The sequence below is a fragment of the Sorex fumeus genome, unplaced genomic scaffold, assembly GCF_029834395.1.
Source record: "Sorex fumeus unplaced genomic scaffold, SorFum_2.1 ptg000044l, whole genome shotgun sequence".
Lineage (NCBI taxonomy): Eukaryota > Metazoa > Chordata > Mammalia > Eulipotyphla > Soricidae > Sorex > Sorex fumeus.
This window is the reverse complement of record NW_026606101.1, coordinates 62,487,525-62,511,132: the sequence shown is the minus strand read 5'-3', so window position 1 is coordinate 62,511,132 and position 23,608 is coordinate 62,487,525.

Sequence of the window (23,608 nt, the reverse complement as noted above, 5' to 3'; positions counted from 1 at the left end):
TGTAATTATTTCTCAAGTCTTCTATTGTCTTTTTGTTTCATGAGGATTTCTAATTTGCTACAGATATTGTGGTCCAGCTTCAATTTTTTCCAAATATATATCAATTGCTCTCAACACTCTTTATAGAATATTGATTCATTTTCTGATGCCACTTTTTTTTTATTCATAGCTCTAGCTTCTTTTTTTTATTAGTGAAACACCATGAGGTACAGTTGTAGATTTACAATTTTTTGTGCTTGGGTTTCGATTATACAATGATCAAATACCCATCCCTCCACCAGTGCCCATTTTCCACCACCATGGATAATATCCCTCCCACCCCCATTCCCCCATGCCCCCCGTCTCTGTGGCAGGGCAATCCCTTGTGTTCTCTCTCTCCTTTTGGGTGTTGTGGTCTGCAAAAGAGGCATTGAGTGGCAAACATGTTCAGTCCATAGTCTACTTTCAACATGCACTTCCCTCCTGGGAGGATCCTCCAAACACCTTTATTTGGTGCTCCCTTCTCTCTCTGAGCTGCCCTTTCCTCTAGAATGCCCGACTGGCCACTAAGTTATGGAGTAATCCTCCTGGTGCTGATCTCAGCTATTCTTGGGTATTAATCTCATATTTTGTTACTTTATATCCCCCAGATGAATGCAATCTTTCTATGTCTATCCCTCTCTTTCTGACTCATTTCGCTTAGCATGATACTTTCCATGTGGTACCACTTGTATGTAAATTTCATGACTTCATCTTTTCTAACAGCTACATAGTACTCCATTGTGTAGATGTACCAAAGTTTCTTTAACCAGTCATCTGTTCTTGGGCATTCAGGTTTCTTCCAGTTTCTGGCTATTGTAAAGAGTGCTGCAATGAACAAACAAGTGCAGATGTCACTTCGACTATACATTTTTGCCTCTCTGGGATATATTCCCAGGAGTGGTATTGCTGGGTCAAATGAGAGCTCAATTTCTAATTTTTTGAGAATCGTCCATACTGTTTTCCAGAAGGGCTGAACCAGTCGACATTCCCACCAACAGTGAAGGAGTGTCCCTTTCTCGCCACATCCACGCCAGCATCGGTTGCTTTTGTTCTTTTGAATGTGGGCCAATCTCTGAGGTGTGAGATGGTATCTCATTGTGGTTTTGATCTGCATCTCCCTGATGATTAATGACGTAGAGCATTTTCTCATGTGCTTTTTTGCCATTTGTATTTCTTCTTTGAGAAAGTTTCTGTTCATTTCATTGCCCCATTTTTTGATAGGGTTGGATGTTTTCTTTTTGTGGAGTTCAACCAGTATTTTGTATATCCTTGACATCAACCCGTTGTCAGATGTGTATTCGGCGAATATCCTTTCCCATTCTGTAGACTGTCTTTGTATTTTGGTCACTGTTTCTTTTGAGGTGCAGAAACTTCTTAGTTTAAGATAGTCCCATTTATCTATCTCTGTTTTCACTTGCTTGGCCAGTGGCATGGCATCTTTGAAGATACCATTAGCTTCAATGTCATGGAGGGTTTTGTCTACTTTGTCTTCAGTGTACCTTATGGTTTCTGGTCTGATGTTGAGGTCTTTAATCCATTTTGATCTTACTTTTGTACATGGTGTTAGGCAGAGTTCTGAGCCCACTTTTTTGCATGTAGCCGTCCAGTTCTGCCAGCACATTTTGTTAAAGAGGCTTTCCTTACTCCACTTCACATTACTTGCACCTTTATCAAAGATTAGATGATCATATGATTGAGGGGAGATATCAGTGTATTCAACCCTATTCCACTGGTCTGCAGTTCTGCCTTTGTTCCAGTACTATGCTGTTTTAATTATTACTGCTTTGTAGTACAGTTTGAAGTTCAGGAGGTTGATTCCTCCCATTTTCTTTTTCCCAAGAATTGCTTTAGCTATTCGTGGGGGCTAATTGTTCCATATAAATTTCAGGAGTGTTTGCTCCATTTCTTTGAAGAATGTCATGGGTATCCTTATAGGGATTGCATTGAATTTATACAATGCTTTCGGTAGTATTGCCATTTTGACAATGTTAAGTCTCCCGACCCATGAGCAGGGGATATCTTTCCATTTCCTCATGTCCTCTTTTGTTTCCTGAAGTAGCGTTTTGTAGTTTTCTTTGTACAGGTCCTTTACTTCCTTAGTTAAGCTGATTCCTAGGTACTTGATTTTCTGGGGCACAATTGTGAACGGGATTGTTTTTTTCATGTTGCTTTCTTCTCTCTCACTGTTTGCGTATAGGAAAGCCATGGACTTTTGGGTATTGATTTTATAGCCTGCAACTTTACTATACAAGTCTATTGTTTCTAGGAGTTTTTGGTGGAGGTTATTGGGTTCTCTAAGTATAGTATCATATCACCTGTGAATAGTGAGAGCTTGATTTCTTCCTTTCCTACCTGAATGCCCTTAATATCTTTTTCTTGCCTAATCGCTATTGCAAGTACTTCCAGTACTATATTGAACAGCAGTGGAGAGGGTGGGCATCCTTGTCTCATCCCTGATCTCAGAGGGAAGGCTCTCAGTTTTTCCCATTGAGGATGATGCTTGCTGTAGGCTTGTGGTATATGGCTTTAACTATGTTGAGGAAAGTCCCCTCTATACCCATTTTGGCTAGGGTTTTCATCATAAAGGGGTGCTGGATCTTGTCAAATGCTTTCTCTGCATCTATTGATATGATCATATGCTTTTTTATCTTTTCTTTTGTTGATATGATGGATTATGTTGATTGATTTCCGAACATTAAACCATCCCTGCATCCCTGGGATGAATCCTACTTGGTCATGGTGTATGATCTTTTTGAGGAGTAGTTGGATTCTATTTGCTAGTAGTTTGTTGAGGATCTTTGCATCTGTGTCCATCAGGGATATTGACCTGTAATTCTCTTTCTTTGTGGTATCTCTGTCTGCTTTTGGTATCAGTGTGATATTTGCTTCATAGAAACTGTTCGGAAGTGTTTTTGATATTTCAATTTCGTGGAAAAACTTAAAGAGGATTGGGAGTAAGTCCTCTTTAAAGATTTGGAAGAATTCACTAGGGAATCCATCTGATGCCACTTTTACCAGATAGTGAAATTTCCTTCTTACACGGACATGTTCCAGGATTTCCAACTTTTCCTCATTTTGTTCAAAGCATGTTTCTTATAAACAACATTAAGATAGTTTTTTTTTAAAAAGATGAATCTATACATTCTGACTTTTAAAGAGAGCACTCAATTCATTCAAAATTCTTGTAAAAACTATTATACTTGGTTCAATTCCTTTTGATTTATCTTCTATTTCTTTCTACCTTTATTTTTATCTTATATTTCTTTTTCTTTTGGGACCACACCCAATGGTACTCAGGGCTTACTCCTGGCTCTATGTTCAGGGTCACTCCTGCTGATACTGAGGTTCCAGATAATGGTTCAAGGAATCAAACTGGAGCCAGCCTTACCTCCGACTATCTCTCTTGACTTACTTTGTACTTTTCATAAATGTAGCACTGTCCTCCTGTTGTTCATTGATTTGCTTGAGCGGGCACCAGTAATGTCTCTATTGTGAGACTTGTTGTTACTGTTTTTGGCATATCGAATATGCCACAGGGAGCTTGGCAGGCTTTGCCATGCGGGCAGAATAAAAATTATAAATATTCCCCTTAATTTTGCTAACTTGCCTGAATTGTTATTCATCTTCATCCTGGTTAAAGTGAGAGTTCCCTGAATTTTTTCCAACCCAGTAATGCCTCTCTCCTTTGCTTACTTTGGTGTTTGTAATCAAACTGTATGTCTTTATTATTCTAACACAATGAGATATTATTTCTCCCATTTAGATAATAAAATCCCTCATTATTTCCACCTTGTATCCTTCTGCCGAAGAACTATTTAGAATGTTTTTCCCTTTTTTCCCCCTTTTTTTGTTTTCTCCGCACAATCTAAGAACCTTTGAACTCTTGTTTTCAGGTGCTTTTACTCTGCATCCCTTGCTCCCAACTCTTAGGTTTTGTTGAAATTTTGTTGAAAAAAAGTGCATAGCACTTTTCTTTCCAGTCCTTATTAGAATTTATTTACAGTAATTCACATCCGTTTTTAAGACTCTTAATTCAGCATTATTCATTTTTATAAAATTCAGCACGTTCACTTATGGTGAATTTTATGTCTTTATCTGTGCATATAGACATGTGTGCACATATGGTTAGTCAAGTATCTAACATATGTATGCATAAGCATAATAGTTAAATATAGTTTATTGTTCACCCCTGTTTTCCTTCTTCTCCATAATAATTGATTTGATTTTGTATAAGACATAGGTATAGGACACTGGGTTCCAACTCTTGACCTCAGGAATTTGGAGATGTTAATTCACCATTTATTTTGTGCTTTTGTCTTCTGGGACTCAATTGGTCTTTTAAATCTGCCTTCAAATTTGTTTGTATTTTTCCTCATGATTTCAAATTTCTTTGTATTTTTCTCTGTGGTTTGTATTCTTTCTTGTACTCCTTTCTAAGCCATTGATGCAGGCCTTATTTCTGTTATTTCTATTAAAATATCTAATTTATTTCTTTTCTGGTTAAAAGAAATACATGTCTTAGAGTCCCCTGCCCCTGCTGTCCTCACCAGGGCCCCTTGGAGGGGGGGCGGGGCGGGTTGAGTTTCCCTCCCCACGCCGAGCAGAGCCCTGGCAGCCGAAGATCTCCAGAACCAGTCACAGCCATGCTGAGACCACTCTCCATACATCCGGACAAGCCTCATGCATGAAGGAACCAGCAGAGGAACCCAGGCATGTGGGTCCTGGGCCTGAGATCTCCAAGCCTGCTCGAATTGGAATTGGGCCTTCTCCACCTAGATCTCCCATCTTCCAGTAGGTAGGCGTCACACCCACCAGCTGCCACTGGCGCCAGGTGGTCCCATCAATGGCCAAGACCCAGAGACTATAAAACCCAGCTCCCGGAAGCACGTGGCTGCATTCATGGCCGCACAACATCTTATTATCTCGTTTTTACTTTGGAGAACCCAGCAGGCTACCGAAAGTATCCTGCCCGCACGGCAGAGACTGGCAAACTTCCCATGTCATACTCAATGTGCCAAATACCAGTAACAATGATAGGTCTCATTCTCCTAGCCCTGAAAGAGCATTGAATATGGCTCTTTTAAAATCTCAGGGTTAGAAAGGAGATGTTACTGGTGCCTGCTCGAGGCAATCGACAAACAACAGGATGAGCGTGATCGTGATTATCTTAGTTTGAGGATGTTTTCTTTGGGTTCTTTTGTGGTTGTTGTCTGCCTCCTCTGGTGAATCTCTAGAAACCTGTTCTGGTTGTTTGGTACCTTCCTCTCCTTGGGGCTGTTGGCCCCCTAGGTATGTTTTTCCTTCCTTTGTCTAAAACAGACATAGTGATGGCAGAGGCCACATCAGAGCGTGCACACAGGTAGGCTATCTTCCATTGAGGCAGCAGAAGAAAAGCTTCTGGGTCTAACAGCCCCACAGGTGCAGCACCCAGTTCACTTCTGCTGTTCTTCCTCAGTTTGGAGGAAGTGAGGCTGGTAGACTTGAGTGTTCACACGTAGCCAGAGTCACACTTCCTTCAGAATCTTGTCCCAGTTCTCTTAGGGGGAGAAAGTTCCATTTTTTTTATTAGTGAGACATCATGAGGTACAGTTGTAGACTTACAAATTTTTGTGCTTGGGTTTCAATTATACAATGATCAAATACTTATCCCTCCACCAGTGTCCATATCCCACCACCACGGATCCCAGTATCCCTCCCACCACCCATCCCCCCCATCCCAATCTGTCTCTGTGGCAGGGCATTCCCTTTTGTTCTCTCTCTCTTATTCGGTGTTGTGGTTTTCAAAAGAGGCAATGGTTGACAATCATGTTTGGTTTATAGTCTACTTTCAGCATGCTTCTCCTATCCTGGGAGGATCCTCCAAACACCTTTATTTGGTGTTCCCTTCTCTATCTGAGCTCCCTTTTCTCCTAGCATGTGTGGAGCAAGCCATGGAGTAAAATTCCTGGTACTAATCTCGGTCATTCTTGGGTGTCAGTCTCCTATTTTGTTACTTTATGTTCCCCAGATGAATGCAATCTTTCTATGTCTATCCCTTTCTGAAAAAGTTCCATTTGAACTCTCCCGGTCCTTCCCTTCCTGTCAGTTTTAGCATGAACTTGGCTCAGAAGAGCTGGGTGGGTAAGATATAGTCAGTACTGGGTGCATGTGATGACCACAACACTACAAAAATCTGTGGAGATGTTTGTGGGGAGAAAGAAACACACTCAGTTGTACCATCCCAGAGTTCTCTGCTCCTTCACTTTCTGTTTCACTCTTAAGAACTTTTGGTCCTTTTTTGGTGCCACTATCACAGAATTTTAGTTTCCATAGTAGTCAAGAAAAATACGTCCCCACCCTGGTGAGATGTGCTTCCCTCCTGTTTTTCTTTTTTAGTCTCATCTTGACTCTTCGAATATTTTTTCCCAAATAACTGACTTTTTGGAAAGGATCATACTTTATCTACAGAAAAATATGAAGAGGAGAGATGTCATGCCAAGATTACACCTTCTCAACCCCTATTTAACACTAATTAACATATTCTTATAGTTTTTGTTTCCACTTTAAATGGAAATTTATTTTTTTGATTACAGAAAATTCCAAATACACACAAAAATAGAATAATCAAGAATTGTTTGCCCAACAGTCAATTGGGGAAAAAATGCAATTTTCTTTTCAATTTTTAATTGTGGTAAAATACACTTACCCTTTTAACTGCTTTATTTATTTTTTTTCTTGTTGTTATATTTATTTATTGAATCACTGTGGGAAAAGTAACAAAGTAACAAAGCTTTCAGGTCAAGTTTAAGTCTCAGTCATGCAATGATCAAACACTTTTCCCTTGACCAGTACTTATTTTTCACCACCAAGAACCTCAATATACCCCCCTCCCACCCCTCCCAATGCCTGTGAGGCAGATGATTTTTTACTTAACTCTGTCTCTACTTTGATTACATTCATTATTTCGACAAAAGATGCACCATTATTGTTTCGAGTTTCCACCCAACAATCAGAACTGCTGAAAGGCATTGTGAAATAATTTGTTTTCTATAGCTGGATTTGAGAACCATATGGTGTTGCGTGGCCACAATTGCGACTGCGCGATTTTGGATTTCTGATATTTTACTAATTAAGTCTGGAGGGATTTCTGCCAAGAGCCAGATAATTACGAGACTGGTTTCTGTGCCTCTGGAGCCATGGCCATGCCAGAGAGCCGCTCATGGGGGGGACAACTCGTGACCTCGGTAGGGCGTGAAGGACGAGCCGGTACCGCCCCCTTCCCATGAAGCTGCAGTTGCCCCATCACCCCAGCTCATACCTGGCTTTCCAATAAGCTCTGAGGCAGTGACCATCTTGCTGCGGGGCTGGGGGGGTGGGGGAGGGCAGAATGGAGAGACAGCCTTTCCCTCCCGGGGAGGCATGGTGCTGTAGATTAATGCATAGTTCATTCACTTTTCTGCCACAAGCTGCTGGGCTCTGGCTTAAGTCCTCATGCCTCTGGAGGCACCCTTTTAACCTCTATAAGAGTAGAGTTCAGCTGTACTAAGTACATTGAAACTGTTCTACAACCAATCTCAAAAACTTCTTATCTTGCTAAACTGGAATTCTCTGTCCATTGAACAGCATATTTCTTTCCTCTAGCCCCTGGCAGTTACTGTTCTACTGTCTGCATCTGTAAATTTAACTGTACTATGTGTCTCTTATAAGCAGACTCTTACAATATTTGTTGTTTTATAACTGTATCATTTCACTCAATCTAAAGTCTTCAAAATTTATATGTGTTATAGCTTATGTCAGGGTTTCCTTCATTTGGAAAGCTAAATAATATTCTATTTTATGGATATACCACAAGTTGTTTGTCCAACCATCATAGATGAACACTGGAATTGCTTCCACCTTGGGGTAGCTGTGAACGGTGCCATCAGTGAGCTTAGATTCTGTTTTATTTATAACCCTTAACTTTCCTCTTTTAAATTATTTAGAAACAAATCTGAAAGAGGCATTTTAAAAATTATATTTTCTGTTTGAATATCATTCGTAGGGCGAATCAGAGCCTATAAGCCAATATTATTTAACCCCAGATAAATTAAATTTATTTATCATAAAGCTGAAGGACAGATTTGGTAGGAAAGAATCCATAGAGAGGGTGGAGAGAGAGAGGAAGGAGGTCAGAATGGTCAATGGGACTTCTTCACTCTTCACTCTCCCTTCCAACTATAGTTGGAAGGAATCCTAAAGCAGGAAGAATGCTAAAGCAGGAAGAATGCTAATAAGTACAACTGACTTAACTCAGACCAGTACAAGTAACCAAGTAACATAGATTAAAGGGTTTTTAAAGGGTTTTGAAAAAGTCCTGCAATTCTCAAATCACTTGCTTAGGGAAATGCTAGCACTGGAGTCAGTTATGCCTTGAACTCACTGGTACCGCTGTGGGAGTCAATGTCTATTCCTGGGGAAGAGATTAGTGGAAATCCTGCAAGAAGAAACTGGCTGCCTGGGAATGCCAGAAGGCATCATGAGATCACTGACCCAGGAACAAATAGAACTAAAAATCAATAGAAGGAAGGAAATAATAACATTCAGAACAGATATAAATGAAATCACTATCACCGTCACTATCACCCCTTGTTCTTCAATTCGCTTGAGCAGGCCTAGTAATGTCTCTGTCCCTGTCAAGTGCAAGTGTAGCCCGATGACATACTGGGGGCTCCTTCAGTGTCAGGAGAATGAGGACCATTCATTGTTACTGTATTTGACATATCGAGTACGCCACGGGTAGCTTGTCAGGTTCTGCCTTGCGGGCGGGATACTCTTGGTAGCTTGCTGGACTTTCTGAGACAGATGGAGGCTTTTGGGGCAGCCTCTAATCACCTTTACAGGTGTTCCTAGTCAGGCATATAGGCGGCTATGATATTCTCAGTAGCCTGCTGGGTTCTCTGAGAGTGAAAACTAGAGAATAAGAAGTCGCTTCTGAGAGCTTGGTTTTATAGTCTCTGATGGCCGTTGATGGGGTTACACGGCATATAAATGAAATAGAAATTTTAAAAGATGATACAATGGGTCAGTGGAGCCAAGGGCTGGTTCTTGTAAAAGATAAACAAAATCAATAAACTTTTAGCCAGGCCACTACAAAAAAAGGAGAGAAAACTCTAATAAAAAACAGAAGTTAATCAGGTGAAATTACTTATATTATAAAAATACAAAAGATCATAAGCACTACTATAAATACAAACATCTATATGCAAAAATATTGTGCAACCAAGAAAATCTGATCCAGGAAGAAACAGGTATCTTGAGCAAACTAATCTTAAGTACAGAAATTGAGACAGTACTAAAAAAATTTCCCAAAGAACAAAAGCCCAGAATCAGATCACCTCATTCTTAAATTTATCAAAATGTCAAAGATATTATATCAATCCTTCTTAAACTCTTCTAAGAAATGGAAAAGAAGAAAATGCTTCTGCATAAATTTACAAAATCAACATTACCCTAATTCCAACCATAGCAAAGGAAAAAAATGAAAGAGAGAGAGAGAGGAAAATATAGAAATAGAGAACAAATGGAAGAAGGGAGAAAGGAAGAAAGAATGATCCCTAGTTCTAACCCTGGTACCACACAAATGGTCCTCCCGGCACCATTGTGAGTGATTCCTGAGCACAGAGCCAGGAGCAAGCACTGTCGGATATGACTCAAAAACAGGAAGAAAGAAAGGAGAGAAAGAAAGAAAGGGGAAAACCCTTGACAATATTTCTGATGAAATAGATGCAAATAATTCATCATGATTTACTGAGATTTACTCTAAGGATGCAAAGATGATTTGACATATACAAATTTGCTTATTTCATAAAAACAATGTAATCAAATGAAAATATAAAAATCACATAACAAATAGAAGTAGAAAAATCACCTGACAATATTCAATATACATTAATTATAAAAGCTCTCAATATATTGGGAGCAGAAAGAACATACCTCAACATAATAAAGGGCAAAATGAGTAAAACCATAGATTATGCTCAAAGTAAAAGTCTGAAAACTTTTCTCAAAGATCAGAAACAAGACAAGAATATTTATTCTTACCACAGTTGGTCAACATAGACTTATAAATCTTGACCAGAACAACTAGGCAAGAAAAGAGTTGTAATAGAAATCCAAAATGGAAAACAAAGAAACAAAACTATTATCATTTGCAGATGACATGAAAATATACATAGAAAAATTCTAAAATCACACACAAGAAAAAACTACTGGAAGTGAAAAATGAATATGTAATACAAATGAAAATTTAAAAATCCTGTTTCTATATAAAACAATGAATCAGAGAAAAGAAAAAGGAAGGAAACAACCCCCTTTACAATCTAACCAAAAAGAATAAAATAACTAATAATGAAGAATAGACTTAACAAAACAGGTAAACACCTCATGGAAGTCCATAAGACTTTGCTAGAAGAAGTTAAAAAAATTCAAAATGAATGAAAACTATTTCATGTTTGTGGATTGGAAGATATTAATTGAAGCATTATTAAAATGTACCATGTTATCTAATGCAATGTATAGATTCAACATAATTGCTTTTTTTTCTTTTTGGGTCACACCCAGCAATGCTTAGGCGTTACCTCCTGACGCAGCACTCAGGAATTACTCCTGGTGGTGCTCAGGGGACCATATGGGATGCTGGGAATCGACCCCGGGTGGGCCACATGCAAGGCAAATGTCCTAGTCACTGTGCTATCACTCCAGCCCACAACATAATCTCTATTAAGACCCCCAAGGGATTTTCCAAGGAAATTGAATAAACATTAAAAAAAATCTATGTTGACTATAAAAGACTTCAAACAGCCAAAGGAATCATGAGGGTTACTATATATAGTGACATATCTCACTCCCTGACTTTAAACTTTATTATAAAATTATAATAAAACAGCTTGGTGTTGGACAAAAACAGACATGCAGACCAGTAGCCTAAAATTCACCCCCAAAATCACAATAAATTCACAACAGAAGAGTCAACATTCGCCTTGCTTGTGTGAAGCCCTGGGTTCAGTCCCTTCAATCCCTTCAAAAGAATTATCAGAAGATTTGAATAGACACTTGACCAAAGAAGTCATGCAGATAGTCAACAAACACATTTTTAAAATGCTACTTATCATTAGTATTAGGAAATTACAAATTAAAACCACAATGAGAAATTACCGTGCCCCTATAACAATGGTCTATATCAAAAAGACTGGAAACACTGGGGACATTGGTGGTGGGAAATGTACACTGGTGAAGGGATAGGCGTTGTAACATTATATGACTGAAACTGAATCATGAACAACCTTGTAACTGTATATCACACTGTGATTAGATAATATATATAGCACAGCAGATAGGGCGTTTGCCTTGCTTGTGGCTGACCCAGCTGACCTGAGTTCGATTCCTCCATCCCTCTCAGAAAACATGGCAAGATATTTAGAGTATCTCACCCGCATGGCAAAGCCTGGCAAGCTACCCGTGACATATTTGATATGCCAAACACAGTAACAAGTCTCACAATGTTACTAGACCCGCTCCAGCAAATCTATGAACAACGGGAGGACAGTGACAATGACAGTAATATATATATATATATATATATATATATACACACACACATATATACATACTCACAAACACACACACATTTTTTAAGGACTGGAAACATGTCAATGATGGTGTAGTGGAAAAGGAATTCTCTTACATTGTTGTTGGGCTTGTAAATTGTTTCGGTCTCTGTAGAAACATACAAGATAGCCTTTAAAAACTAAAACCTAAAAATACCATATGTCACAGCAATATCTCTCCAAGATATTTATCTGAAGAATGTGAAAACACTAACTCAAAAAGATATGTATTTCCTAATATTCATGGCAGTAGTATTCACTGTAGCCAAGACATAGGAATAACCTAAATGTTTATCTGTGGATGACTGGATAAAGGAAGCTGTGGTATACCGTCACTGTCACTGTCCTCCTGTTGTTCATCAATTTGCTTGAGCAGGCCCAGTAACGTCTCCATTGTGACACTTGTTACTGTGTTTGGCATACCAAATACATCACAGGTAGCTTACCAGTCTTTGCCCTGCAGGCGCTATACTCTCAGTAGCTTGTCAGGCTCTCTGAGTGGGGAGGAGGAATAGAACTTGGGTTGGCCCGGCCAGCTGCATGCAGGGCAAATGCCCTACCCGCTGTGCTATATACTACTCAGTAATTAAAAAGGATGAAATCTTACCTTTTGGTATTCTATAAAGGGAACTGAGGCAATTGTGCTAAGTAGAGTAAGTTAGGAAGTGAAAAGCAGTTATCAGATGGTTTCAAATCTAGACTATCACTGTATCACTGTCATCTTGTTTTTCACTGATTTGTTTGAGCGGGCGCCAGTAATGTCTCCATTCATCCCCGTTGTGTGCTAGTGTAGCCCAATGGCGTCTGCTCATTCCAGGAACACAAAGAACCTGAGATTTTAGGAGCCACTACTTACTTGTCCTTCCCAACGCTGTCCCATTGGGGACTCTTTCAGGGTCAGGTGAATGAGGCCCATTATTGTTACTGTTTCTGGCATATCAAGTAGGTCACAGGTAGCTTTCCAGGCTCTGCTGTGCAGGTGGGATACTCTCGTTAGCTTACTGGGCTCTCTGAGAGGAATATTGAAGAATGTAAGTAACTAAAACAAATAAACGCAAAAATTACAACAAAATTTCGCTTAGACTCTTTAAAAAAGTATAGTCGTAGAAAAGGAGAGGAAAAGCGGAGGGAGGAGAGTGTAGAGGGGTCAGTTTGATCTTGGAATGGCACTAGAATTCTGGTGGTAGGTGTGGTGAGGCTACACACATACACACACACACACAGAGATGTAAAACAACACTCTCCAACTGTTTTAGTCCTATCAACACATGGTACCTCAACAAGACTTCACAGTGTAAATAGGGAATAAAGAGTTAATACTGGTGGAGGAATGATTACTCAGTCATTGTATGACTGAAATGTAAGCACTAAATTTTGTGAGTCTGTAACTGTACCTCACAGTGATTCATTAAAAAATTTTTTAAAAAGTTAATATGCAAATGGATCCTCCGTGAGCTGTATTGCGGATTCACTACCAGGATCTCACCATTCTACAAAGAAGTGATCGTTGATGTCAAGAGAGGGGTGCGGCAGGGTGATACCATTTCACCGAAACTCTTCAGTGCCACCCTCGAGAACATCATGCGACGACTGGAATGGGAAGGAATGGGAGTGAAGATAGATGGTCGGCAACTACACCACCTCCGCTTTGCTGATGACATTGTTTTAATAACACCAAACATCAGCCAAGCGGCACAAATGCTGGCCGACTTTGACCGTGAGTGTGGAAAGGTAGGACTACAGCTGAATCTTACGAAGACAATGTTTATGAGAAACAGCCTTGTTCCTGACGCCCCATTCGCTCTCAATGGAACGACCATCTCCGAATGCAACAGCTATGTGTACCTAGGTCGAGAGGTCAACATGACAAATGACCTGGCACCCGAGCTGCGCAGGAGGAAGAGAGCGGCTTGGAACGCCTTCAAGAACGTCGAAGAAATAGCTAAGAGGACGAAGAACCTCCGGCTCCGGGCACATCTCTTTGATTCCACTGTTCTTCCTGCATTAACATATGCCTCAGAGACCTGGGCCCTACGCAAACAAGATGAGAACGCCATTCAGGTCTCCCAAAGAAGAATAGAAAGAGCTATGCTTGGAATATCACGTTTCACTCAAATGAGAGAATGAATCCGGAGCTCTGACATCCGTCGACGATCAAGGATCAGGGACGCTGTCTCATATGCCAAGGTGTCGAAAATCAAATGGGCTGGTCACGTAATGAGATTTAAAGACGACCGTTGGACTAGAGCTGTTACTGATTGGATTCCATGAGATGTCAAGAGACCGCGTGGCCGCCCACCTACCAGATGGTCAGACTTCTTTGTCAAGATCATGAACGATCGGTTTGAGGCCCTCCATGTTCCCGGAGCGAAGAGATGCCATTGGGCTACACTAGCACGCGACAGGGACAAATGGAGACGTTACTGGCGCCCGCTCGAGCAAATCGACGACTAACGGGAAGTTAAGTGATTAAGTGAATATGCAAATGACCCAATAATTTCTAAGTGATGATCCAGAAAGATTACTCTGTCTCTCAATACGATGAGTGAGATAAGCACACACACAGTGCTCATTACTGCTGGTTTTCCTCTGTGGAGACTTGGACTCAAATGAGAGAAATGAACGAGAGTGGCTTGAAAAAAGGATGTTATTTTTTTCCTTATAACCAGAGTTCTAGGGGTGGTGGTCCCAGGGCAGTGCAGGTGAGTAGCTCTTCCAGGGCCTGTTGGATCCAGGTTCCTTCTGCCCACTTGCTTGGCATGAGGATCCGCTCCTCATTATTACAGGGGGCACCTCAAATCCCTAATCCATCCCGGCAAGAACTAAAGGCAGCATGAAAGCCAAAAAGGGAAACACTCTCTCCTTGTGGTATTTTACGTACATGTCCTGAAGGGAAGTCCAGAATAGATAACTAGGGACATCTGCTAACATCTCACCAGCTGCATCTCATTTAATCTGATGCCAGGAAGTTAAGCATCTTCGTTTTCTAGGCTCCAAGGCAGAGATGGAAAGAGAAAGGAGGTTGAAATGGACGTTGAGTGCATCAAGTATGTAGCATCTAATGACTCAAAGCTGAAAACCAAGGCAAGTGCAGAGCACCACACGAGTCTGAAATCTGCAAGGCTCCAATGACATTAACTGACTCTGGGTGTGTGTGTGTGGGGGGGGTAGGAATGTTGACCTGTTTTTCATAGAAAATGTATCTTGCTTTACATTTGTAAGCAGGCCTTTAGATTCCTCATCCCTTGGCCCTCTCATGCCCATACCCACCATCAGGAACTTTCCCAGGCTCCTGTTCTTACCACTCACCAGATGAGATATCATCTCACCTCTGAAAACAGTGCACTCGCCTAAATGTAGCTCAGCTCCCCTGAAGTTGTAATCTAGCAGTAAGGATGTGGGAAAGTAAAATCAGTAGTCAGTATTATTTTTAAAGTTCCTTAGTGATAGGGACTTGTCCATAAAATTAAATCAAATGTCACTATTTGGTCAAGGGGTTGGGAGGTATAACAGTGATTAGGATGCCTACCTGGCACATGTCTGACCTGGATTTGATTCCCAACACCACGTGGTCCCTGAGCATTGCCTCCTGTAGCCCTGGACCCAAACACCACTGAGCATGACCTTGGAGGCACCCACCTCCAGTAGCACTGCAGGGCCCAATCAGCATCATGTTTTCAGGCTCCTTCACTGAACGGAGAATCACAGGTCTGACTCTGGGACCTCCTAAGCACATTTGGGAGGTGCCCCTCCCCCTCCAAAGAGTCACATTTGCTCTCAGATTTCCACCAAAAAGCCTTTCCAGGAACCCTTGGTTCTGAATGCCTGACACATAGTAGCTCCTCAAAAGACATTTATCCCTGGTTGAATAGCCTGTCCTTCTTGAAAACCTCCAAGATCTCCCCTCTTGGTTTTGACTAGAGGACATCGCTGTTTCTCTCCAAATCCATAGGGTCTAGCTCAGCATTGGCACAGAGTCGGAAACCAGGAAGCATCTGAGGAAGGAAACAGGTCAACAAGGACTGCCCAACTGGCAGAGGGACTCAAATCCACGTGAGGTGAGTACTCTCTAGGTAACTGTTGCATGATCAGAGCAATGAGTCCTTTGAAACCTCATAAACGCCTTTGTTTGAAGCCATAGCCTCCTCCTGGCACCAGATACACGCACATCTTGTCCCCATAAAGTCAATGGCAGAAAAGATTTAGTCTCAGAGCCCAAACGGGTTAAATATCCTGTGTAGAGGCCAGCATGGCCTCCTTTGAAGCTTTGCTTCGCTGCTCTTTCAGTTGGAGAAGTGACTGTGAAGATCCACTCCAGAAGGCCAGGCAGACTCTTCCGAGAGAGGCTCAGAAGCTTTCTGGTTTCCTTCTCCCCTCTTGTTCTCAAGTTCTCTCAGCCCTGAGCGCTCTATCGCACCCGCAGGCATCCCCATCCGTGCTGACCATCAGGCAGCTACATTTGGGAGGAAGCTTCCCTTTCCTTCCCTTGAAGTTGAGTCAGGGAGAAGAAAATTCTGCCATACCAATTTTAAAAAATGATGTCCATTTTATCCCAACTCAATGAAATGAAAAACAATAGAATTTTAGCTATAATAAAATGTTTCTTCTTTACACTTTTCTTTTTGGAGGAGGACAGAAGATTGGGGTCATGCCCCAGTGGTAGTCAGGGGCTATACCTGGCTGTGTGCTCAGGAATGACCCCTGATGGTGCTGTGGGGGGCATAAGTAGTGGCGGCTGCTTATGAAGCAAGCACCGTAGCTTCCGAGAGTATCTCTCCAGCCTACATTCACTTTTCTTAAGCTGTTGGTGTCTGTTTCTTGGTTTCCAGCCTCCAGGTAAGATGAAGGCATGAGGAGAGTGTTTTAGTAGATAGTCCTTCACTGCATGGCTAAGTGGATGAGCTTTGTTTCCAATTCAGGGGCCACCTGCTGCCTGCAAGCAGACAGGAGAGGTCGTCTGGGGCTGATTAACCGCATCCATACGCTTCTATGTTCAGATCCACCCTCAGAAAGGACACTGGGGTCTGAAAAGAACCACCTCCCCTAGACGAAAACCTTTTGTTTGGGACAAGCAAGCTTGTGACTCAGAGCCTGAGAGTTCTTGCTCTGAGCTCAGCTTCTCAACTCGCGGATCGTACAACTGCAGGCCAAGCGTTTACCGTTCCGAGCTCAGCTGCCTCCTCTGCAAGATGGGAGGCCCTGTGACCACTTACCCAGGAGTCTCGGCGGGACTGGCAAAGATATATGAAAAGTAGCTGGCGCTCCCTGGGACCTGAGGGAAACAGCCATTGTTATTACTGTATTTCATGGACTCCTCTCAAAGGCTTCCGTGCTGTGGGCCCTGACGTGTGCCACCTCTTGCTTCCTCATGATTTAGTCCTTTTTCTCAGTCTTCTCCTTTTGCTCTCATCCAGAGAAAGCCCAGCCCATTCTTTGCCTGATGGGTGACACCAGTGCTAAAGGTGACCCCCACCACTTGGAAGATAAAAACACTTTAAGGCAGGGAATGCTGACGCCTGGGACAGAACCTGCTCTAACCACCCGCCTCTCCTGCTTTCCTGGTTGCCGGTGATTGGAATGAGCGTCTCTGTCCCACTACTTCTGCTGTCACTCCCTGACACCAGGCACATGTGCCACAGGGCAAACTGTCACAGGCTTCACCACCCCCTCCACGGGGCTGCATTCTGGGCGGGGGGCCTAGGAGGGTCTCAGTTCTACGGGACCTTTCGTCCAGGCCCCTTTATGCCAAGAGGAAAGAGGAGGATCAGGGAGAGACTGAGAGGGAAGCTGAGAGACAAGCATGGAAAGAGGGGCCTGGAGGGAGGCAACGTGACAGTGAGATTTGAGAGGCAGAGACAGAGTGACCGAGAGGTAGAGAAACAGAACGGAGTGCCCAGGAGAAGTATGGCACGAGCGAGAGATGGGAGAAGGAGAGATAAATAGTGAGAAAGAGGCCTGAGAGAGATGGCAGGAGGGCAAAGGAGGACAGGGACACTCGGGGATGCCGTCCATCCTATACAAGGGCAGACACACTTGGGGCCCAGAGGGAGGTGAGGCCAGGGGGAGGAGGCTGTCTGGAGGGGGAAGCATTTTGCACCCGGGGATCTGCTCTCTGAAGTGATTTCTTACCTCAGTGCACAGCAGAGACTTCTGTTCAGATGAGGGTTTAGAGCTCCCCTGAGTCAACACACAGGGACAGCTAGGCCTGGTCTGCAGTTCAGAGTCACCTGCTCTTTAATCCAGGCTGCAGGTCAGACCTGGGAGTGAGGAACGGAGCATCCCCAACAGTTCCCCACAGACCCCCAAGAACCCCGCAGCCCCAGAGGTCTGGGCTGGCAGTGGAGGGACAACAGAGTCTGTCTGCACACTCGGGGACCCCCCCGCAGGCCTGTGGCTCGCAGCTGTGTTCAGCGACTCCCCCGCCACTGACCCACACTTGACCACACAGACACCCGGGCCTTCTCCACCATTGGCTGCTCTAAAGTTGGGAGGACTTTTTGTTTGAAGTCAGTCCCTGCACAGTTCTGGGCACCATGCGGCAAAGGCAAGCAAAAAAATGCTTAACCTTAGAAATCTTGGCTGGTTTTGTTGCGGAAGTAGTCACGGCATGTCTCCGTGTGGGTCAAAGGTTCCCAAGTGCTTTGATACTTTTAGGAATGAAGATACTGAGCAACAGAGATGCTCAGACTCAGAAGGATGGAAAAAGTTTATTTTAAAAAACGTATTTGATACTTTCCATGTAGTACCACTTGTATGTAAATTTCATGACGTTGTCTTTTCTATCATGTTAAGTGAAATGACTCAGAAAGAAAGGGATAGATAGAAAGATTGCATTCATCTGGGGAACATAAAGTAACAAAATAGGAGACTAACACCCAAGAATGGCCAAGATTAGTACCAGGAATTTTACTCCATGGCTTGGAGGCCAGCCACACACGCTGGGGGAAAAGGGAGCTCAGATAGAGAAGGGAGCACCAAATAAAGGTGTTGGGAGGATCCTCCCAGGATGGGAGAAGCATGCTGAAAGTAGACTATAGACCAAACATGATTGCCACTCAGTGTTTCTTTTGCAAAACACAACACCCAAAAGGAGAGAGAGAACAGAGGGGAATGTCCTGCCACAGAGACAGGGTGGGATGGGGGGGATGGGGGGTGGGAGGGATACTGGGATCCGTGGTGGTGGGAAATGGGCACTGGTAGAGGGATGGGCATTTGATCATTGTATAATTGAAACCCAAGCACAAAATTTGTAAGTCTACAACTGTACCTCATAGTGTCTCACTAATAAAAATTTTTTTAAAAAGTATTTGAAAGCAAATAGAGAGTCTGAGCAATAGTAGAGTGGGTCGGGTGTTTGCCTTGCACACGGCTGACCCAGGTTTGACCCCCAGAACCCTATATAGTCCCTTGAGACCCACTAGGAGTGATCCCTGAGTACTGGTCCAGGAATAAGCCCTGAGCACTTCCAGGTGTGATCCAAAGGCAAACAAACAACCCCCCCCAAAAAAAATAGTTAATTTAAAAATAAATAAAAAGCGAAATTCTCCTCACATGCAATGAAGCTAAAGTGTGGTTCACCTGATGGAGTTTGATAGGAAAATTGAGCCTTTGTGTTCCTTTTCAAGTGATAAGGTTGTTGTAAAGAGTAAGGGGGTCCCCAATTATTTCCCACAGATGTTCTATTAATTAAGGATCCTTTCATCTGTTAAGTCTAACACCAGTTTTCCCAATTAGGCCTATGACCTGTCATCTCTCTAAGAAGCTTTTGTTTTTATAGGACTCTGTTCTTATCTCTCAGTCTGCCCTGAGCTGGCCTGAGGACCGGCAGGAGCATAATTGAATCCATTTGTCCTATGGTTTGGGCTTGGGAAACTCTGAACTCCCTCGATTTCAAAGAGAGCCCAGGGACCCCCAGGAATATTTAGAAAATAGAGTGGGGAGAGTTCAGTGAAGCTACACTCAGATTCTGGCAAGAGTGTTAAACATGTTCTAGAAAACTGAGCTGCAGAATGGGGCAGCCCGGCAGCCTCCAGTGTCTCCTGGGCACAGCCGGGCACAGCTGACTGTGGCAGTGTGTTGGAGATGAGGATTCAGTTAGGGACCTCTCAGTTAGGGGCTTCACTTAGGGTCTTCTGCTAAGAGGGAATTTTTTTTTCCTCCGCCCTTGACTGGATTAGCTCCGACTCATTCCCTAAACAGCAGAATTTAGCGTTCAACCCTGACTTTTCCCTGCGTCATTCCCTCCACGTGAGGAGCACCTCCAAGAGGGCTGGGCTTCTAGGCCTTGCCCATGCAGGCTCTCCTCTGCTGTTTCTCATGCCACTGCCCATCTGGCTGTGGTTGTAAAGCTTCTGAGCAATTCAAGGATCTTGACACCTACCCATTAAGCCCATTGGGTCTGACCTTAGCTTTGTCCTGGCACTCCCGTGTGTGTGAATGGGGGTGGGGGGCGGGGCGGAAGTGGGGGGAAGGGACAGTTCTTTTGTAAACAGGACCCATAACTTGCAAGCTGACAGGGCTGAAGGTATGGCCCTGGGGCTCCAGGAGAGTGCGGCCATTTTCTTTTTGGAAGGAAATGTTATCCAAAAAAAAAAAAAAAAAAGCTGCCTTTCCAACCTGCACCTCTAACTCAAAGTTGCATCAGCAGCACCCCCACTGGGGAAAGCAAAGCCCCACTCTGGGTTAGAGACCTGGGCCCAGGGAAGCTGGCAAGGACACTGCTCTCCTGTGCCCACCAAAGCTCGCTGCCCACAGGAGTCATTGAGCCTTTGAGGCAGCTCTGAATGGCATGTCACCAAAGCATGAGCCTGTGTGGGTCCCACCTTTGAGGGGTGGGTAGTGTTACACCTGCGTCCTGGTTCTCCTCTTTTCCCTTCCTATGCACTGTCCACCCAGACAGCTGACACAGTATGTGTCTGGCTCAGCGTCCTCACCAATACCAGTCATCTCTTTGTTTCTGCAGAACTTTAGGGTGTAAACTCTCTCCCACTCGTGTCCAGGCTCACTTTCCCCACAGTCCATAGGAGGGAGGCAGGCCCCCTTGGGGCTGCAGACAGTCAGGATGGAGAGATGCAAAGTTCGTTCCAGTGAACAGTGCCAGATCCATCTGCAAACTGGATTTTCTGGATTTAAAAGCAGGCGTTTGCTCTCAGCTGGGCTGCTGGTACACTCGGACACTGTTGTGCAGCCCCTGCCAGCCTCCTTTCTTTAGCCTTTGTTTTCCCCTGAAAAGGAACCGCCAGAGAATCAGGATAACTCCTGCCCTTCATTCCCCATGGAATGAGGCAGTCAGGCAGTCAGAGAGCGCCCCCCCCCCCCCCAAACTGGAAACTTCCAAACTAAGGCATTCCTCTGCAGCTGCCAGACTTCCCACTCCTCTCCCAGTTCTTTGAGGGCCCCCTGCCCGAACTTGGGCCATCAGTGATTATTGCTGATTCATGAGAGAGCCACTGCCTGGGAGTGTGGATCTGATTCTAAGCCTCGGCTGAAACATCAGTAAGACTGGGAGGTGTGTGCAATTGATTATCTGGGTTTTTTGAAGCATAATTTTCCCTCCTTCAGAAAAATCTGACTTCTTGTTTCTGTTTAATCACACACATCAGACTTTCCCATGATTAAAGATGAGTAGCATCTGCAGAGATCTTTGTTCCGATTTTAATGAGATTGTGCCTCCAATTTTACCGCTGAAATTTATGTTTGCTATTGTTATATAGGGCTGGAGTGATAGCACAGTGGGTAGGGCGTTTGCCTTGCATGTGGCCAACCTGGCTGACCCAAGTTCGATTCCTCTGTCCCTCTCAGAGAGCCTGGCAAGCTACCGAGAGTATCACGCCCGCATGGCAAAGCCTGGCAAGTTACCGGTGATGTATTCGATATGCCAAACACAGTAACAAGTGTCACAGTGGAAACGTTACTGGGCCCACTCGAGCAAATCAATGAACAACCGGAGGACAGTGACAGTGATGGTTGGGTTAAACACAAACATTTCTGGTCCTGGCTCCAAATTTCTTTCTAACAATGACAAAAAATGAATGTGACATTCTCAGGCACAGACCTGGGGGTCACCAAATGCTTGGAGTCAAGAGCCTGGACCACGCATCCTGCCCAATGGAGTGATAGAATACTGTGCTCTCAGCCCTCCTCACCCATCAGCCCCGGGAGCCTTAGCAGCCTTTGTGGGAGAGACCTGCTGGGGGGAACAGAGCTCTGCTAATTGTCATCTGAGAGACTGTGAAGTCACTGGGTTTCTCTGCATCTGAACCACCTCTCCTGTTAAAGGGGACAATTGCCTCCTCGTGGCAACTTTATGAGGATGAAGTGAGATGCTGTGTAAGTAGGGGGAGAGCTAATCGCTGGGGCTCCTGTCATGCGCTCCACATGTCCTTACTCTGTGTGGCATCAGGACTGACCTACACGGCCACTGGAATATAGCAGGTGTGATGGCCTGACCCCAGCCCATCCCATGGAGAAGTCGTAGAGGACATTGAGGGTACCTGCTCCTCCTCTTTCTGGGTCCCCCGTTCTTGGGGAAGGCTGTCTCCACATCGTGCCCAGCAAGGAGCTCAGTGCTGCCAACAGCTGTGAGAGGCATCTTAAACCAAGCTGCAACTTGTTCCTGACTCTGACATTTTGTGACTTTATATATGGTTATTGATTTAAGCTGTTGAGTTTGGGGCATGTTGTTACACAACAATAGATATAAGCACCTTGCCCATCATAAATGCTTCATCAGGGCATTCGGCTTTAGTCGAATAAATATTAATGAGCACAAGCAGTTGAGGTACAAGGAAAAATAGTCCAATGGACCCTCACTTGAAAATGAAAGTGAAAGCTGGGCAAAACCCCTTTATTCTTCCAAAGGTCTTTCTTGTTTCTCAGATCTTAAATTCTAACTGCGTCAGGGATTCTGTGCACACCTGACCTCAATTATATAAAACAAGTTATGTACAAAATAAGAGTGTTTGTAAATTAGTTTATATTTTAGGTAAAATAATTTTTGCTGAATCACTCTGTTGGTTTCCTCACACGAGACTGAGGGGTTTGGACAGGTTTGCCCCATCCAACACTGTAGCTCCTGGTTACACGTGACTACTTGTTAGTCAAGTTTAAATGAAATGATTATATTTCCCAGTTGTACCAGACACGTCTTAAGTATTTAAGATAACACAAACAGAGGACATCTCATCACCCCCTCCCCGCAACATTCTATCAGAGGGCAGCACTGGCCTTTAACTTCTTAAACAGGGTCATGACCCCATTTGCAGTCATGTGAGCTAAAACATTTACTTGAAAATATCTTTTCCTATGATAATTATTTGCTTTGTTTATCTCTTTTATATGCCTATATATCCAGGGTTGTGTAAACATTTCTCAGGTGACAGGGGTTGTGAGTTGGAAAACTTGAAGAAGCCTGACTGTAGATGTCTAATAAGGATGGGCAGGGAGTTTGTGTACAGTACTTGGCACACTTCCTAGAACACACTAGATTTTCTCTCTTTATCTCCTCACAGCTCTGAGGTGGCTGCATTTGGGCCTTTGTCTTGAGGTAAAGAGCCAAGAGAGGCAACATCTTGCCTGAGAAAGAAAATCTCTCACCCTCTCTTGGCCCTTCTCATCTCAGACTTCTGGGTTTCTTGTAAGGTTGCTTTAGCAAAGATTGGTTTTCTATCTCCAATAATCTAAATGCTAAACCGTTGGCCTGTAACACCTCAAAAAAAGCACAAAACCAAACTCAGACTCATTATTTGCTCTAATAAGTGTCTGCTTGTGGAGAGAGAGAGAGAGAGAGAGAGAGAGAGAGAGAGAGAGAGAGAGAGAGAGTGCAGGTGTTAAGCTGTAGGTTGTGTATGTGGCCACTCCGTATTCCTTCCCTGGCCCTGCATATGATCCCTTGAGCACTGCCAGGAGAACACAACTGAATATGACCCCCAAATAAAACCAAAAAGAGATTCTACTCAATGTCT